This window comes from Micromys minutus, assembly GCF_963924665.1.
Source record: "Micromys minutus genome assembly, chromosome: 2".
Lineage (NCBI taxonomy): Eukaryota > Metazoa > Chordata > Mammalia > Rodentia > Muridae > Micromys > Micromys minutus.
The window spans coordinates 50,727,992-50,743,422 of record NC_137971.1 but is presented as its reverse complement, the minus strand read 5'-3'; the positions used below and the strand labels follow the sequence as shown (position 1 = coordinate 50,743,422).

At 45.1% G+C, this 15,431-nt stretch overlaps 2 pseudogenes across 2 annotated transcripts; one reads left to right on the top strand and one right to left on the bottom strand.

Annotated features, from left to right (window-relative positions):
- Window positions 1-9,184: 9,184 nt before the first annotated feature.
- On the bottom strand, window positions 9,185-9,740 carry LOC308417589 (small ribosomal subunit protein eS10-like; annotated as a pseudogene). Its single transcript has one exon. The product of its transcript is annotated as a small ribosomal subunit protein eS10-like (transcript).
- A 4,331-nt stretch (window positions 9,741-14,071) lies between these two features.
- Window positions 14,072-15,023, top strand: LOC308417292 (S-adenosylmethionine decarboxylase proenzyme-like; annotated as a pseudogene). Its single transcript has one exon. The product of its transcript is annotated as an S-adenosylmethionine decarboxylase proenzyme-like (transcript).
- Window positions 15,024-15,431: the final 408 nt, after the last annotated feature.

Below are 15,431 nucleotides of genomic sequence, written 5' to 3'. Positions count from 1 at the left end.
ATTTCCAGAATTCCAAACATCACACAATCTCAGAAATTATCTGCAGCTGGCAAAACCACGCCTCTGCTAGAGCATGAGACAAATCATAGTCAGCTGCTGTGGACAGTTTGAAGCAGCCCCATGCCCCACACCTGGGATCAAAAGGAAAACACATTCTTATACTATTTTTTTTTAAAAGAAACCAAATTCTTGAATTATCAACAGAAGTTCCCATTGTAACACATAATTTTCTAGACTTAAGACTTAAGTTGATTAATTCCAGTAGAACATGACTTGTCAGGGCAGGACTCACTAGGGCTTTTGAGTCTCTTCTTACCCTTAACACCATAGTATTATATTGCCTAATGGAAACCTTTTTTTTTTCTTTCTGGATTTATTTAGTTTACATGTAGGAATGTTTTTGTTGTTCGGTTGTTTGGTTTTTGCCTACATGTATATATGTGTGTGCCCAAAGAGTCAGAAGAGGTTACTGACCCCTCCTGGAACTAGAATACCAGATGATCCTGAGCCACTGTGTAGGTGCTGGGAATAGAACCCTGGTCTTCTGCAAAATCAAGTGCTCTAAAACTGCTGAGCACCTCTCAGAACTTTAAATAGCTGCTCAGTGAATGAAAGAGTCCATAACCACTAATTCCAACATATTCCTGAAGAAACCAAATCAAAAACTTAAAAGTCACAGAGGGAAAAGTCTAGCCCATCTTCTACAGAGCAGCCAACAGTCAGTATACTCAGTGCTGAGTTGGAGTTTTAGTGATTGACTTCCAGTGCTGAGATTGGTTGAGCCTTGGTAGAGACAGAAACTTCTTCACTAGTCTTTGCACTTAAGGAATCTGTCCTTGAAATGACCCTTAAGGAGAGTCAGGATACACTGGAGATAGAGATGTGAAGGTGAATTGCCTTTTTTTTTCTCCCAGCAATGACTGACATTAGGCCCCTATAATGTGCACTTAGCTGGAGGCCTAAGCTGGAACAAAACATTTCTTTTGAGTACGGTTTTTATTGTTGATATTTCAGACTCTGGATAAAGATTTAAAGTTGATTCATCAAAACTCTACAAATGGGCTGGAGAGCTGGCTCAGTGGTTAAGAGCACTGACTACTCTTCCAGAGGTCCTGAGTTCAATTCCCAGGAACCACATGGTGGCTCACAACCATCTATAATGAGATCTGATGCCCTCTTCTGGTGTGTCTGAAGACAGCTACAGTGTACTCATGTAAATAAAATAAATTAAAAAAAAAAAAAACAAACCAAAACTTTAGAAGTTAGGGGTTGTGCTGAGGTGGGGGTTACCTTATTCATGTCTAAGGCAGTGAGTTTAGCAAAAGCCCAAGTGTTGGTTTGACTAGAAATGGATGCCGTAGACTCATGTGTTTGATTGCTTATCCCACAGGGAGTGAAGCTATTAGGAGGTGTGTCACTGTGGACACAGGCTTTGAGGTCTCATATATGCTACACCCAGTGTGGCAGTCTCCTGCTGCCTTTGGATCAAGATGTGGACCACTTGGCTCCTCCAGCAACCTGTTGGCCTGGTGCCATGCTTCCTGCCATGACAGTAATGGACTGAACCTCTGAAACTGTAAGCCAGCCCCAATTACATGATGTCCTTTATAAGAGTTGCTGCAGTCATGGTGTCTCTGCACATCTGTAAAACCCAAACTAAAAGAAACCATAAGCCCTACTTTGTGACTCAGGTCTGTTGCCCCAGTTGCTTAAGTGAAATTTTCTTCAGTTGGAACATTTCAATAGTCTTTGGATCCAGGGGCTAGAGAAATGGCTTAGCTATTATAAGACTTCGTTGTTTTTCCAAAGGACCCTGGTTCTGTTCCCAGCACCCACATGGTGGCTCACAGCAATCTGTAACTTCAGTTCCAGGAGATATGACACCTACTGACCACCTCAGGTATCAGGAACTTATGGTACACAGACATATAGCCAGACAAAACACCCAAACACACTCCACATACACCTCTATATTCACACACACTCAAAAATTTTAGAAATAATTTAAATACAAATGAATACCAAGATACAAATCCTGCTGAACTGTGAATGATCAGCTAATGGTAGGTTTTACATTTTAAAATTGGGTTGGTTTGTTTTTTGCTTCTCTGTATAGCTCTGGCTATCCTGTAACTGTAGACCAGGCTGGCCTGGAACTCAGAGATCTGCCTGCCTTTGCTTCCTGAACGATGGGATTAAATGTGTGTTCCACCATCACCCATTCATTTAAAAGTGTTTTTTTCCCACAATCTGATATTATTATGATTAGACCTCATTTATTCATTTATTTTGAGACAGTGTCCTGTTATAGAACCAGGCTAACTTCAAACTCAAGGCAGTTTTTCTGTGTCAGCTTTCCAAATGTTAAGATACCACGACCATGCCTCCCTAATTGAACTGGTTTTTGTTTGTTTTTTGTTTGGTTTTGTTTTTGTAGTGCTACATTTAAAACACAAGGCACCATACAGCTTAGGAAGAGTTAATGCAACATTGAAACAACTTTATGGATGAGTGGTGAGAGCACCTTTAATCCTAGTAGTGAGGAGGCAGAGGCAGGTGGATCTCTGAATTTGAGACCAATATGGTCTGTAAAATGAGTTCCAGGACAGCTGGATCTACAAAGGGAACCCCCATGCCACCCTCCCCCCAAAAAACCAGCAACAGTCCAACAAAAAACTTTATACATGGTTTTCTTTCATTAATCTCCTTGTAATCCCCCCTGCTCCCCAGCTAGGCAGGAAGCCCTGGCTGTCCTAGAACTGGCTGTGTAGAGCAGACTGGGGAGACCCTCCTGTTTCTCTCTGCCTCCCAAGTGCTGGCATTAAAGGTGTGCACCACCATCCCTGACTTGGCTTGGCTCTCTCCTTTCTCCACATGGATCCTGAGGAATTGAATTGTGGACATCAGGCTTGGAAGCAAATCCCTTTACCTGTGGAGCCATCTTGCTTGTCCCATTTCCATTTAGAATATTTATATATTATAGATTTGCCAGATGCCAGAGAGGGTTGCAGATCTCCTGGAAATGGAGTTGTGAGTCAACATGTGAATGCTGGGAACTGGAAGCAAGTACTCTTAGCTGCTGAGCCATCTCTCCAGCCTCTCCCCCACCTTTTTAAAGACAGTTCCAAATGAGGGCAGCCCTCCTGACCTGTCTACTAGTGTCTGTCTTCGATCACACAAACACCAAGTAAGTACTACTTACTTCTACCACCTGGAGAAGAGCCTTTCATTGGGAAGTGGATAGTGTCCTGCCTCCTTGAGTCTGGCCTTGGCCATGCAACCTGCCTTAGCCAGTAGAATGTCATCCTTCATAAGAAAAAGCTATGTCCCATGTAGTGACTTAAATATGCTTGGCCCAGGGAGTGGCACTACTTGGAGCTGTGGCCTTACAAGAAGTGTGTCACTATGGGTGTGGCTTGAAGCTTGTGGGAGCCAGTCTTCTCTAGAGGTCTGCAGACGAAGATGGAGACCTCTCAGCTCCTCCTGCACCATGCCTGACTGGACTCTGCCATGCTTCTGCTTTGATACTGGACTGAACCTCTGAACCTGTAAGCAATTAGATGTTGTTCTTATAAGAGTCACCTTGGTCCTGGTGTCTGTTCATAGCAGCTAAGGCTTCCCCGTATTGGCTTCTTGTGCTCACACAGTTGTGTAGCAATTGCCTCCCAGATGAAATATTTCACTTTGAAGCCAAGCTCCAAGTGCTGGATAGTTTTGCGTCGCCTTGACATAAGCTAAAGTCATCTGAAAGGAGAAAATGCCTCTTTAAGATCAGATTGTAAGGTGCCAGGTGGCGGTGCACACCTTTAACCCCAGCACTCAGGAGGCAAACATAGGCAGATTTATATGAGTTTGAGGCCAGATTGGTCTACAGAGTTCCAGGACAGCCAGAGTTCACAGAGCAAAAACAAAGCAAACACAAGATCAGGCTGTTCTACAAGACTGTAGGGCTTTTTCTTAATTACTGATTAATGAGGGAGGACCTGGCCCATTGTAGGTAAACTGTCCCTGGGCTGGTGGTGGATTTTCTAAGAAAGCAGGCTGAGCAAGTCAGGGAAAGCAAGCCAGTAAGCAATTTTTCTCCATGGCCTTTGCATCAGCTCCTGCCTCCAGGTTCCTGCTCTAAGTTCCGGTCCTGACTTCCTTTAGTGATAAACACTGATTTTGAAGTGAAAGCGTAATTCACACCCCCCACAAGTGGTTCCGGTAATGGTGTTTCATCATAACAATAGAAACCAATAGAAACCTAACTAGGACGCTCCAAAACGTACTGATTGATCTAAAGGGAGGTGAAACATTCCATTTTCCGTTTACTGCCAGGGAGTAAACAGCTCAACTGTTGTCCTCCAAGGAACAAGGATTCTGTGAGTCTCTGCTGTCTGGAAACAGAAACGGTTAAAGTGTTATAGCCCAAAGAAGAAAAGCCCTTTCAGAGCAGGTAGCACGGGTCCCACATCTCACAACCTTGGTAGCATCAGTTGGGCAGGGACAGCAAGGGGGGTGGGTGAAGGTCCAGAGATGAATGCCCATGAAAGAAAACTTCCCCAAAATGCTACAGCTCAGTAAAGCAGCCACTCTTAGCCTCTCAGTGAAATAACCTGTGCACTTTATCCCACGTGAACAGGGACTTTATAAACAGTGAGGAGCAGGGTGGAGTCCAAGGGAGATGCTCTCTTAGTCTCAGTTTGAAATGCTAATGATGCTCTATTAGCATAAGGAAGGATTTCCTGCTTTCTGTGGGCTCAGTTCTCTCTGTGGGGGGTGTGGGGGGGGTGGCTTCACGTCCCAGAGCTGCAAGAGTTTGGCAGGGAGTGGCTCCACTCCTACCATTTTCTATTCTGATTTGTGGGGTTCAAGCTCACTCAGCTTTACTAGTTCTTCTGTCTGTAGCACGGTTCACTTGCTCCACAATCAATAACTTCAGAAAGCTCCAGAAACTGATCAGATTCTCTAGGCCCTTCTCTCCTAAGGACTGTTGAGAAATACTCTCAGAACAGCCAAGCTGCTGAGAAGACTTTACACAGCAGCTAAAGTGGCTGGAAAAAAACAAGAATCAGCCACACTATCTAGAAGAGGCCAGGGCACTTCTAGATAGGCTGCTTGGAGCACTCACTCTCCTGTCTGTCAAGCTGCCTGCAGTCTGTACAGTGTACTGCAGATTTTGTGGGTCATCACCTTTTTTAAGAAAAATCATTTCTGCTGTTTTTAGTGGCTGTGACAGAGCACCATGGCCAGGACAACTTACAGAGACATTTAGCTTTTCAGAAGGACAAGAGTTCATCAACAATGCAGCAGGCAAACATGGCAGCCGGCAGAAACTGCTGAGAGCTCACCTCTCCAAGTACAAGCAGCAAACAGAGAGAGTAAACTGGGGAGGGCAGGAGGCTATGAAACGTCAAAAAAGCAAAAAACAAACAAACAAACAAACAAAGTCAACACCTGCCTCTAGTTGTGAGCTTCTTCCAGAAAGGTCATGCCTTGTTGGGAGCCGTTTGTGCCGCACCCAAAGATGGCGCCTGCTTCTCGCCGATGACTCAGCAAACAGAGTCGTTGCCCAGCCCAAGAGATGTAGTGCGCATGTACCACAGACGTAACAGCCCGCTCTTGGGGCATGCTAATGAGTTACTGGAGGGCGCACCAATCAGGTATCGACACGAGTCTTCTGGGCATTTATAAGCAGTGCATTATTCTTCTTCCACGTGGTCCCCTGCTCAGAGTACTGTACAATAAAGGTTGTTCGCAGAAAAATCCTGTTGTCGCACGTCGTTCCTGCCAGCGGGACGTGGGGCGCGCGACAATGCCTCTTAACCTCCCTAAAAGTGTCTGAGGACCAAATATTCAAATTCCCAAGAATATAAGTGTCATACCATATAAACCAGCACAGTTATTCTTCACCCACTCCTGTAAGTGAGAGGGCTGAGTTAGCCAGAGCCAGGCTGACGCCATGACAGGCTGGCAATTCAGGAGACTAGGCCTGAGTTTCTGTTTTCTATAACTAAGGAAGTCCAAAACAAGTCAATTCCAGGAAAAATAACCCCTCACAGGCAGCCAGTCAGGAGCTGCCCCACCACTTAGCCTGAGGTAAGTATAATTAAATTGCCCAGAGCCTTAACCAATCACAAAGGCAATTCTCTGATTCAAGGCCAGTCTGATCTACAAAAGGAGTTCCAGGAAAGCCAGGGCTGCACAGAGAAACCCTCTCTAGGAAAAATAAAATAAAATATACATTTTACTTATGATTTCACAGGGTCACCCCATGATTGACTTAGGAGGAATGTGACTGTTGGAGTATGATAGAAGTGGTGCTTTTTTGGGGAATGGGGGAATTAGGAGGTTGAGACAATGTCTCTCTGTGTAGCCAAGTCTGTCCTGGAACTCATTCTATAGACCAGGTTGGCATCAAACTCACAGAGATCAGCCTGCATCTACCTCTAGTGCTGGGATCAAAGGCGTACGCTGCCATTGCCCAGCTGAGGTGCTCGCTTTTTGACTGACAGGAAGTATAGAGTGAGCTGTGAATCTGATTTCAGAACATTTCTCTTTCCTAAAGGAACCCCACAGCTGTGACAGTCAGCTGTGGAACTCCACGCTATGGCCATTTTGAAATCAGGACAGCTGTGCTTACTCACAGGAGGCTTGCACAGGCATAAGACCCTTCCCTGAGATCCCAGACACTCACTTGATCCTAAACCATCCTCCAGTTGCTTATATGCCAGAGTAACGTGATCTCTGGTGGTGTTAGGGTACGGATCAGAGTTGAAAGGGTAAGTAAAGGGGAGTCCATCCCTGCAGTTTTCCAGAGGCCATCACCAGTGCTGGGGTGAATTTTTTAAAATAATATAAACTGTTTTAGAGGTCACCTACATTGCTTATAAGTACCCTTCATCTACTTAGTTGAATGGAACTGTTCCTTTGGTTTGCTTTCAGTGTCCTCTCTGGGTTTGTGGGCATTTGAATGAGAATGGCCCTCACAGGCTCATATACTAAATAGTTGGTTCCCAGTTGGTGGAACTCTTTGGGAAGGATTAGGAGGTGTGGCCTTGTTAGAGGTGTGCCACTGGGGACAGGCTTTGGGCTTTGAGGTTTCAGAAGAGTCATGCCTTCCCAAGTGTGCTCTCTCCCTGTCTCTCTCTCTCTCTCTGCTTCATTGTGGTGAATCTAGATATGAGCTCTCTGCTGCCCTTCAGACTACCATCATAGACTCTAACCCTCTGAAACCACAAGCCAAATCAAATAGTTTCTCTTATAAATTGTATTGGTCATGTTTTATCACAGGGGTTCTCTCTGTAGCCCTAGGTGTCCTGGAACTTGCTGGGTAAACCAGGCTGGCCTCAAATTCAGCCTGGTATATTTTCTATATATGAATAAGATGTATGTGAATTCAGGTACCTGCAGAATCCAGAGTGTCAGATCCCCTGGAATTGGAGCTGCAGGCTTTCTATAAGCCTCCAGATGTGGGTTGCTGGGAACCTAATATGATTCCTCTGGAAGTGTGGGAAAGGTATCTCTTCAGGCCTTGGGAAAATCTAGAGTCCTTTGGGAAATGGGCCTCTGGGCATACTTATACCAGATTATCTTGATTACATTATTTAATGTGGGGAAATCATTTGTTTCCATACATGGTTTTTCTGAATAGTCATTGCTGTCCTGGAGCTCTCTTTGTAGACCAGGCTGGCCTCAAACTCACAGAGATCTGCCTACCTCTGCCTTCCCAGTGCTAGGATCAAAGGTGTGCACCACCATATCCAGCTAGGGAAACCAATCTTAATTATGGTAAAACCATTTCCTGATCAGGAAGATCCTGCACTACATAAAATGTAAGAAGCAAGCTGAGCACTAGTAGGCACAAACATCACTCTCTTCCCTGTTTGTGGACAGGATATAACCAGCTGCTGCTTCAAGCTCCTGCTGTCTTGACAGGATGGATTGTAGCTTTTTTTTTTTTTAAAGATGTATTTATTTAGTGTTTATGAGCACACTGTAGCTGTCTTCAAACATACCCTAAGAGGGCATCAGATCCCATTACAGATGGTTGTGAGCCACCATGTGGTTGATGGGAATTGAACTCGGGATCTGTGGAAGAGCAGTCAGAGCTCCAAACTGCTGAGCCATCTCTCCAGCTCCCGGATTGTATCTTAAACTGAGCTAAAGCAAACTTCTTCTCCCTTGAGTTGCTTTGGTCTGGGTTTTAGCACAAAAACATGAACAATAACTAGGATGCTCTCCAAGGCTCATGCAACCATTGCTCTTTCTAATCTGTCTGCATACATGTATGCATTCTAGAGATTTCACGAAATGGAACAGAATCTGCAGCCTTTTCTTCAGCCCTGATGGTGGACTTTTACCGAGCACAGTATTTCTAGGTCTGTCCATTTTTTCTTTTTCTTAGTTTGTTCATTAAAAAACAAAATAAAGCACATAGCTTAGGTCTGGATAGGTGACTCAATGGTTAAGATCACTGCTCTTTCAGAGGCCCGATTGCTTCCCAGTGCCCAAGGGCTGCTTGTTCACACCTTCTGTAAGAGGTCCAGGGGATCTGATGCCCTCTTCTGGCCTTCTCAGGAACCATAGACATTTATACAGACAGCCTACACACAGAAAACAAGCAAAGAAAATGTAGCCCAGCCTGACCTTGACTTTAGTGTCCTCAGTCTTGGCCACTGAGCACTGGAACTCCAGAGCACAGCACTGCCCCTTTCATGCCCGGTGACAATCATTTGGTCACCGTGAAGAGAGCTGTTGTACACCATGTGTGCACTTTTGTTTGAACATCTGCTTTCACTTCTCCTGAACATGTGCCCGAGGGGGTTGCTGAGTGACGTGATTCTTTCAGCTCTGGGGAACTGCCAGGTGATTTTCCACAGCTGCTGAGCGATGCTTTCCCACCAGCAGCAGAGTGGGATCCAGTTTCTCAGTAACCTTGCCAACACTTGTTATTGTCTATCTTGTGTAGAAAGCCACCCTTGTGGGTGCAACTGTGGTCTGCCACGGTGTTGGTTCATGTTGGACCACGATGGTGAGCACCTTCGCCATTTTTGTATCTTTGGACATGTTCAAGTACTTTTCTTTCTTTCTTTTCTTCTTCAGTGCTGGGTTAGAACCCAGGGCCTTGTGCCTGCTCACAAGCTCCTGAGCGCTAGGCTCTACTCCACTCTCTCTTTTACTCACCTTCTTTTCTTTTTCTTTAAAGTTTATTCAATACAACATAATCTCCAACTCCACTGAGGTGGCCAATAAGTCCACGACCAAAGCTGCCTCTAAACTGGAATTCGGTTGCTGAGCCAACCCCCAGCCTCAGCTTTCTTGTCAGCTCCAGGGGCACAGCACTCCTTCTGTGGGTGTCGCCATCTGCCTCCCCTCTTGTGAATCTTGCAGGGTGCTCACCCTCTGGACCGTTGGGCTGAGGCCTGCCAGTCTCTGGACGGCTGCGTCGCAGGGTGGCAAGCACGATCTCAGGAGGCAGGTGCAGGTAATCTCAGAGATACTGGATGCTCTCATTCATAAGATACAGTAAAAACGTCGCCAAGCAAACTGCTCCTTCATGTAGGTAGCCTCGAGACTTGAGAGACTGACTGCATGGGGTTCGTGACATGAAGGTTGGGCACATTTTTGTCAGCTAGTTTGGGGTGTTTTGGCATCTGGACTTTTTTTTTTTTTTTTTTTTTTTTTTTTGCAACCATCACTCCTTCCTTAAAAAGGAGTTTATAGATGGCAATCCAATTCTTTTTAGGCATCAACATTGCGGCAACTGCAAGGTCCAAGGCAGAGGCTGGAAAGGTATTTTCTTTTTCTTTTTCTTTTCTTTTTTAAAATGGCTCAGCGGTTAAGAGCACTGACTGCTCTTTCAGAGGTCCTGAGTTCAAATCCCAGCAACCGCATGGTGGCTCACAACCATCTGTAATGAGATCTGATGCTCTCTTCTGGTGTGTCTGAAGACAGCTCCAGTGTACTTATATATAATAAATAAATAAATCTTTAAAAAATAATACTAAAGCTGGGCCTCGGGCATGGTAATGAATCCCTTTAATCCTGGCACTCTGAGTGGACTCTGAGTCTGAGGCCAGTCTGGTCTATATAGCAGATTACAGGATAGCCAGAGCTATGTAACAGAGAGATCCTGTCTCAAAGTAAGTATGTAAATCCATTTATTTTATTTTAAATATGTGTATGGTGTGGGATGCATGTGTGTGTGTGTGTGGTCTCTGTGTATAGAGCTCACAGAGGCCAGAGAAGGGGTTAGATTCCTGGAGGTGGAGTTCCAGATAGATATGAGCTACCATGTGGGTGCTGGGAACAGAACCTAAGCCTTCTATAAAAGTAGCTAGTGTGCATAGCTACTGAGCTGTCACTCCAGCCCATAATTTATTACTTTTTGAGAATAGCTCCAATGTACTATGTACCCCAGGCTGACCTTGAACCTCCCTCAAAAGGAAACCTCCTTGGAAATGACCTCACAGAGTCTGAGGTGCATCTCCTGGCTGATTCTAAATCTACTCAAGTTGATGATGTACCAGCACAGCTCCCATCAGCACCCCAAAAGGTTCTGGAAGAAACGAAGATGCTGAGCAGATACAAGTAAGAGCTGCCTCTTCACAGTGCTGCATGCCTGTAATCCCAGCATGCAACAGTGCAGAGACAAGAGACTGCAAGTTCAAGGCCAGCCTGGGTTACACAGTGACAGCCTGATAGCCACCACACACGGCTCAGGAATGGGCTGTCTGTAACAAACATATATGAGCGCACACCTACTATCCGTCAATGCTGGGTTAGCGAAACTCCCAGCAGCAATGCCCGTTGCAGGAGGAGCAGTGGTTGCAGTTCTGGCTCATTTGCTCATGCCCTTGTAGCACAGTGGGAAGCCATGAGGCCAGTTGTCTCTGAAGGACGACATCTGTCAGTACTCATCCACTCACAGGGGAGCTTCCTGTCTCTAAGAAAGACAGCTTCTCTTCCTAAGGAAGACTCCCCACCCCTTTGCACAGGAGGCTTTGCTTCCGGGTTCCTTCCTGCATCCTGTTGTCTACAGCTGGATCCTGGGCCTTAGCAGGAGAGGCACGGATGTTTGCTTCCTGCCAGACCAATAAGCTCCAAGTTATTTCTGTTGCCAAGCCCCAAATGAGGTGGGAGTTTGGTGGGTCCTCTAGTTCTAATACAGTTGGAAAAATGCAGGCTCTGGGATCTGCTGATTGCTTTATTAGGTAATTTCCTTTAACTTTGTATTACATTAATTCATTGTGTGTGTTTTCTCACAAGTGTGTTACAGTGTTCGATGGGAGTTGATGTGTATGTACTTACATGTGTAAACATGTGTGCCATAGCATGCATCTGAATGTCAGATAACACTTTGGAGGAATCAGTTTTCTCTTTCTGCCCTATGAGTCCCGGGGATTGAACACAGATCATCAGATTGGCAGTGAAGTGGGGCCATCTCCCTGATCACATGGGCTGGACAGATGGCTCAGTGGTTCAGACCTGGCCACTTTTCCAGGGGACCAAGATTAGAGTCCCAGCACCTACATGGCAGATCAAAGCTCTCTAACTCCAGTTCCAAGAGATCTGACATCCTCTTCTGGCTTCCCCCAGCACTGCACACATGTGGTACACAGACATACAATACACACAGGCATGTATACATTAAATAGATAAAGTTTTTAAAAGTATTTCTTAGGGCTAGAGTTTAGAGATTAAGAGCTCCAACTATGGGCTGGAGAGATGGCTCAGTGGTTAAGAGCACTGACTGCTCTTCCAGAGGTCCTGAGTTCAATTCCCAGCAACTACATGGTGGCTCACAACCATCTATAGTGGGATCTGACACCCTCCTCAGGCAGGTGGATGTACATGCAGCAGAGCATTCATACATCAAATAAATAAAATTAAATATATATATATATATATATTTTTTTTTAAAAAAACTCCAGCTATGCTTCAACAGGACCCAAGTTCAGTTCCCAGCACCCACACAGCAGCTCACAACCATCTGTAACTCCAGTTCCCAGCACCCACACAGCAGCTCACAACCATCTGTAACTCCAGTTCCCAGCACCCACACAGCAGCTCACAACCATCTGTAACTCCAGTTCCCAGCACCCACACAGCAGCTCACAACCATCTGTAACTCCAGTTCTCAGCACCCACACAGCAGCTCACAACCATCTGTAACTCCAGTTCCCAGCACCCACACAGCAGCTCACAACCATCTGTAACTCCAGTTCCCAGCACCCACACAGCAGCTCACAACCATCTGTAACTCCAGTTCCAGGGAATCCTATGCCCTCTTCTGGCCTCATGTAGTACAGACATTTATACAGGCAAAACACCCATAGACAAAAATAAAGTTTTTGAAGAAAATGAGCTGGAAAGTGGCTGGGAAAGACACTAGATTCAACTCCTGGCCTCTATACACACACACACACACACACACACACACACAAATACTGTAATAAAAATATTTTTCCAATAAAAAATAAATATCATTTTTTTTCTTGTTTATTTTTGGTATGGTTTGTGTATCCCTGGTTATCATGTAACTAGCTCTGTAGACCAGGTTGGACTTGAATTTACAGAGCTCTGCCTGCCTCTGCCTTCCAAGTGTTGGGATTAAAGTTGTACACCACCATGCCTTGCAAATTTTTATTTGTTAGTATTGTGCTGTATGTGTATAAGCAGTGTGTCTGTGTGTGTGTGTGTGTGTGTGTGTGTGTGTGCGTGTGCTCTAACACGTGCACGCGTACCTGTGCAGGAAGGTGAGATCATGACCGGAATACTATGTTCATAGGTATTACAACTGTACCAGCAGACACACGGTAAGTTGGTAGTGTAGTAGGCTGGGCTCACAGTGAGGAAGACTGCTGATGATAACTCTCCCCAGCCCTGTACGCAGTACCTTCTGCCAGTATGAGCTCTGACCAGAGGGGAGGAGTCTTCCAGCTCAGCTCCAGCTTGGTTTCTCTGTGTTCTGCAGCCAGTGAGTGTTGTGCCTTCAGCAATAGCCCAGGCTACAACCCGTCTGTCTGTCTGTCTGTCTGTCTGTCTGTCTTGTTTTTTGAGACAGGGTTTCTCAGTGTAGCTCTGGTTGTCTTGGAACTCAATTTGTAGATCAGGCTGGCCTTGAACTCACTTAGATCTGCCTGCCTCTTCCTCCTAAGTACTGGGACCAAAGGTATGTGCCACCACCCTTGGCCTGTTTTCTTTTTCTTTTGTAGACAAAGTCTCTCCTGAAACTCACCATGTACACCAGTGGCCTCCGACTTTCCTGCCTCTGCCTCTTAAGTACTGGGATTAAAGGCGTATGCAACCATACCTCACTCATTTTGTTTATATTCATAAAATGCTGATTTATTTATTTATTCATTGCAAATGGGGTTCTCTGTAGCTCTGGCTGTCCTGGAATTCATGCTGTAAACTAGGCCTCAAACTCAGAGATTCACCCACCTCTCCCTCCCACTGCTGGGATTAAAGACATGAGCCATCACTGCCATATATATTTATAGCTAGATTACAACTTAATCTGTGGGTAAAATTGAGAATTGACATCTTGAGCCAGTGGGATGACTCTGTGAATAAAAGTGCTTGCCACCAAGCGTAGCAATATAAGTTTGAGCCCTAGAACTCCCGTGTTAGAAGGAGAGAATTGAATGTTGCATGTTGTCCTCTGACCTCCACATGTACAGTATGGTATGCACACCCACTCACACATACACAATAAATAAAATAAAAAAGGAATTGATGGTCGCAAATAGGTTAATTTAAAGCAGGACCAGGCCTTGCTTGCACAGTACGGCCAGTGGCATCAGCCAGCGCTTGCTCTCACGGGAAAGCAGAAAACTGCTAGAGGCCGAACTGTATCTGCCTCTATTTCCAACAGACTCACGTTCAACTTTTGCTCATGAAAATAGCTGGGAAAGTTTTGTTAGTCCTTTTTTAAGTTAATATAAAATTATAGGGGAAAAAAAAAGAAACCTGAACTTTAGTAACACAGCTGGAACAATGCAGTGGCCGCAGGAGCGGCGGGAGAAGAGATTTAATTTAGTTGATTTTCTGTGGTTGTTGGTTGTTCGATAGTCTCACGGTGATGGAAGCCACACATTTTTTTCGAAGGGACCAAGAAACTGCTGGAGGTCTAGTTTTCCAGACAGAAATCCAATGCAAGGCAGGGATCTAGGGATCTGGGGATCTGAGAGGGATGTCATTTTGAAGGATGTGCAGTGCTCAGTCTTAAGTGTGACAAAGACTGACAAGCAAGAAGCTTATATACTCAGTGAGAGTAACATGTTTGTCTCCAAGAGGCGTTTCATTTTGAAGACATGTGGTGCCACCCTCGTACTCAAAGTGTTGCTTCCCCTGCTGGAGCTTGCTCAGGATTACAATTGGGTTTAACTCAATTCCAAGCTTCTTTTATTCTCGTAAGAACTTCATGAAGCCTTCTCACCAAGGGTACCCACACTGGAATTTCCAGGAAGAAATCAAGCTTCTTAATGCAGTTTTCCCAAACGGAGCAGCATATTGTGTGGGGTGTATGGATTCTGACTGTTGGTACTTGTATACTTTGGATCTCCCAGAGAGTAATCAGTCAGCCAGATTAAACCCTGGAGATTATGATGAGTGAGCTTGACCCAGCAGTTATGGACCAGTTCTACGTGAAAGATGGTGTTACTGCAGAGGATGTCACACGTGAGAGTGGAATTCGTGACCTGGTACCAGGTTCTGTCATCGGTGCCACACTGTTCAATCCTTGTGAATGGAATGAAATCGGATGGAACATACTGGACTATTCACATCACTCGTTAGCTTTGAAACAAAACTAAGTGAGACCTCCCATGACAACCTGATCAGGAAAGTTGTGGGAGTCTTCAAGCCAGGAAAATTTGTGACCACCTTGTTAATCAGAGTTCTAAATTTTCAGCAGTGCTTTCTTTACCTCAGAATACAGGTGGTTTTAAACGTCTAGATTGCCAGAGTGCTATGTTCAACGATTACAATTTTGTTTTTACCAGTTTTGCTAACAGCAGCAACAGCAGAGTTGATTAGAAAAAAATGAAGAAGAAAAAAAGCACAAAAAGAGAAGACACACGGGAGGTGGTGGCTTTGCTTTCTAGAGGTTGATCCTGGGGCCAGGCTGACCACACCCACCCCCTTGTACTCGTAGAAAGCAGTGGGTGTCATGACAGTGCGATCATTTTGAAGTGTACGCATTATTACATCAGGGAGTGAGACATCTTGCCTGAATGCTCTCTTCTGTGTATACGTGTTCTGTGCCACTCCTGCTGTGGAACTGAAGTGCATGTAGAAAAGAACATTGTATGAATCTTTATGACACTTGTGAAAACAATTCAGTTTGGCTTATGCACAGGGTAATATTTCTGCAGGCATTGTTCACAATCCTCCACAGACAAGGCTTTCGTCCCGTTAGATGCACCCTCAGCTGACCATCT